Genomic DNA, 4,767 nt, shown 5'->3' with positions numbered 1-4,767 from the left:
TGGGTACTCCTGTATTTAGTCATCTGTAAAAGATGCAAGGTTCAATATATACGTAGACTCAACGTGGAACAAATTCAAGGTCAAATTTCGGATACTTAAATCGGCCATGTTGACCAACAAGGCCACGTGGTGAATTGGCCGTCGATTTTAACAAAAAAAGAACAACATATGTATGACTTTGAATTCATTGTCATTGAGAAATTTGATAACGATACCGTTAATAATATGGATAAGGTTTTACTCACAAGAGAGGCTTTTTGGTGCTCGCAGTTATGCACCCTCCAAGCTAACGGCTTGAACAAAAGATCCGAATTTAATTCAAAATATAGAAGAAGGTTAATTAACGGTTGGCATTTTACATATTCATAGGAGTAATTGTGTAACCAGTTGGCCGTCTCTTCAGCGGCGCTCCAAGGCCCTTGTTCACGATTTTGTTAATTTAGCAAAAGTCGGGATTCTCATAAGCCCCATTTAGGGATTTTATTTCAATTATCTATATTTTTCTAGAGGCCCTGGGCGGGGATTTTGTTGTTTTTTTGCACCAGCATTATTCCAGAGGCTTCTCTTGGGATTCTGTTTGTGCTCTCTGTAGGGTTACCTGATTGCATGATCTACATACGTCCTTTTGTTTATCCTTAATTTCGGTTTCGGGAAATAAGGCTTACTTCGGAATAGAGTTAGCTCTTTCTTTTCTCCTTCTTTTTTTCTTCAGTTTTTATTTCACGCATTGTTTACTTATTGAGTATTTTTGTAACTTAGATTTGTATCAAATTTTATTTGTACATATTACGTAATACGATTATGTGAAGACACTGCGTTGTCTCTCTCTCTCTCTCTCTCTCTCTCTCTCTCTCTCTCTCTCTCTCTCTCTCTCTCTCTCTCTCTCTCTCTCTTTCATGATGACTTGGAAATAAATGTGCCATTCTTTTGCCAGCCTGGATTTTTTTCCCGGCGTTTTTGTTGCCATGTTATTTTAATTAATACTTGAAAAATATTTTTCAAAGTCAAGTGGACTACTGTACGACTGATAAAACAACGTGAATATCAGTCATGCTGTAGCCAACTTGACTTTCATTAATATTGACTGATCACGGTCTTCTCTGATCCAAAGCTGTGCAAGACTTAATCGTCCACGGTTTTTGCAAAGGTTTTAAAACATCAACTTCAATAATGCTTGAAGTAATGCGTGACATATTTCAGTCGCGTTACCTGCGCAGTAACGTTGCGCACAAACAATTACCGCGAATGTCCTTAAGTGCCGCTTTCAACACAATAGACCATCAGATTCTCCTTAATGTCAAAATACAATAAAAAACGTTCTCTGGCTAAAAATTTTGAAAAAGAATATAAGCTTTCGGCTGTCGATCTACAGCCTTCCACGGATAAAACGTTGAATGTAAATTAGTGAAATATATACAGAAAAGGCGAGATAAAAATGATAAAAGAACAGAGTAAAGGTATGAAAGGGGTCGCTATTGTTTGAAAAGAATTTTATACTGATTAGGAATCGGCTTAAAGTTATTGTCAGCATGCTTGGTAGAAGAGGTGTGCCAGGCCTCTAGAGTTTTCCTAACACGAAAAGAGCCTTTGTCGATAACTCGAGAATGATTGAAATCAATGCGATGACCGAAAGACCACGCATGTTTCGCAATGTTTGACCCATTAGCGACACCGCGGCAAAATGAGTGCGCATGCTCCGCCTCGAACACATTTGATTCATTTGATTCGAGCTTTTGAGCTCTTTGTTTTTGAGTTTATTCGACGGTGAAGGAAAAGTTCTAGTGGACCTTTTGATGATCAAGATCTCACGCTCAACATGGACTCGACAGAAAAACTAAACAGTAGTTCCGAGTTGTTTCCAACGAGAAAGTCAAAAGAGGTAAGCTTATTTTAGGCATGAAATATTTATTTGTTTATGTCGTTTCCATGGAAGTTATCTTTGCCAAACCATGTTTGATCGTGTTTTGGTCACACCGTTGAAGACCTAAAAGTTGTAAACTGATAACATTTTTCGTTTACTGTTTTTCGCCTAAGGGCAATTCCTCTAAAAACGCGGAGGGTTTTGACAAAACAGAAGTTTTAACCTCGGACATGTGCTACGAGAGCCATGGATTTTTCTGTGACCTGGTTCTCCACAGCAAGAGCAATGGTTTGTATGGTAGATGGTGATGCTCTTTCTTTTCCAGCTCTGTGTTGCTTTGCAGGACACACCAGGTTGTGGTATGATTAAATTTAATTGATCTCTAGCTTTCTGTTGATTTCATTGTCCCAGTCATCTGACCTGAAGAAATCTTGTGGAAAGTATTGATATCTGGCTGGCTGTCATTTTGACTGTCATTACTTTCAAGATGTGAGCAACTGTTTTTATCTGCATTGTTAGACAAAACCTCTTATTAAGGGAGTCAGTTAAGTTGTTTAGTTTTTTTATAAAGGGATCTTTACAAATAGGGCACAGATTTCCATGTTTTTTTCAAGTATCTAAGTGACATCTGTGCATGAAAATGACCAAGTGATAATAATATTATTGTTTTACTTTGATCAGTTTCCTGTTGTTTCTTAAACATGTCATTTATTCTTATTCCAGTGCTTGAGTCTAAAACTCTTCCTGGTGTGTGTGCTGATCTGGTCAAACCATGCATGGCAAGCAACATTCCAGATTGTTTTCAGAGATTGTGATGAGGATTTCAGCGTTGAATATTTTATTGGTTTTATGATGAAAAAAGCCAAGGTTGTTATTCATCTCTCATTTTTTCCTGCATGAGATCCTGCATGATGACAACAGTATTACAGCAAATTAAACATCACAGATGTGAGCATGTCAGTGATTAATACAAGATGGTTTCCAAACAGCTCTTCAAAATTGTCTAGAAAAGGGACGATAATTATTTACTTGCCACATCTTCTAAGTCAATGTTTGAACAAGCAAATATAATTTGGTTTTTTAATTCAAGTAAACTGTCTTACTTTCATTAATACAGCTCTATGTTACTCTAATCTTTCTCTTGCTGAGCATGGGTTTGGATATTAACTTCTGAGAATGCTCCTACTTGTAATAGTCTTAATAATGAATATACGGTACTTACAACAATAAAATTAGAGAGATATTTGAGTTACTGTATATTGTGTTTTGTGGTAACACATACCATAGTAGTTGTTGTGCTTGTTGTTGTTGAAAAGGAATCAGATCTAGATAGAGTCATTGTGGATCCAGATAGAGCCATTGTGGGTCTATCATTGGTAGTGAAACTGGATCAGTTGTGCATAATAAAATGTTAGAGTATGAAGCAGAATGCCTCTAGTCTTGCTGGATGTATGATAACATTCCTCTCTCAGTATCTTTACACACATTGCAAAATTTAGGCTGGATTTTTGCTGGTGCAATGCATGCAAAAGTGAAATGAGTATTTTCCAAACACATGCAGGTGAATGGTTTCTTATTTCATTATCATGATTCTCATGTCTCCCCACCCTCATCCCAGCAAGGCTCTACAAGGTGATCGACAAAGCTGGAGAAAAAAATTACAGTTACCAGCCAGCTGCAGGAAAAATACTGGAAAAATATTTTCAACGATGGACCACTACCAAACTCCAAGTAAAAGGGAAACATCAAGTAGCATTGGAGTCAAATTTATACTTAGTTTCAAAACTTTTTTGCAATCCTCTCTTAAAATTAAGACTTATTTTCTTTATTTTATTGCCTCGCTCTTGTAAAAGTAACTAGTGTTGTAAAATATGAGAATGGAGGGCAGGTAAGTGACGTATCCAAGTTGCCGAATGAGTGGGATGCGGGCATGAAAAGAACTTAAGCTTATTTCTCACTTTCAAATGATTCCAATGAAACAAACAGACGATTTCCTCATTCAACAGGAGCAACAGGAGCAACATAAGCAATCTTCGCAGAAGGAATTATCATTCTGCCCTTGCAAAGATGTTTACCCGGCTTTTTCCTTCTCAGTGCACAGTTTTCCCCCAAGAGGTTTACTAACGCAAAGACCATCGCGACTAATAATTCTTGTTAGAGGTTGCCCTAACGGTTTTGCTGTCCTTCCTTTTATCAATGGTGTTACGCAACCTCTAACAAGAATTCTTCGAAGACACGATATCCGAGTTGTAAATAAGCCCCTCAAGACTTTACAACAAGAATTCCTTTCTCCTAAATTCAGACCAGCTATTGAACATCAACCCAACGTGGTATATAAAATACCCTGTGCCGATTGTGATTGGTGTTATATAGGTGAAACTGGCCGTTGCTTTGAAACCCGCAAGAAAGAACACGTTAGGAATGTAAAAACATGTGCTAATGGGTCAAACATTGCGAAACATGCGTGGTCTTTCGGTCATCGCATTGATTTCAATCATTCTCGAGTTATCGACAAAGGCTCTTTTCGTGTTAGGAAAACTCTAGAGGCCTGGCACACCTCTTCTACCAAGCATGCTGACAATAACTTTAAGCCGATTCCTAATCAGTATAAAATTCTTTTTAAACAATAGCCACCATTTTTCATACCTTTACTCTGTTCTTTTATCATTTTTATCTCGCCTTTTCTGTATATATTTCACTAATTTACATTCAACGTTTTATCCGTGGAAGGCTGTAGATCGACAGCCGAAAGCTTATATTCTTTTTCAAAATTTTTAGCCAGAGAACGTTTTTTATTGTATTTTAATATGCCTTATCCTGGCTGCGCTTCAATTTTTACTCCTTAATGTCCTTGAAAATGATTTTGGAATTACTGCTTCAGCCTTGGACTGGCTCGCATCTTATTT

This window comes from Montipora foliosa, unplaced genomic scaffold (genome assembly GCF_036669935.1).
Source record: "Montipora foliosa isolate CH-2021 unplaced genomic scaffold, ASM3666993v2 scaffold_483, whole genome shotgun sequence".
NCBI lineage: Eukaryota > Metazoa > Cnidaria > Anthozoa > Scleractinia > Acroporidae > Montipora > Montipora foliosa.
This window is presented reverse-complemented; position numbering follows the sequence as displayed.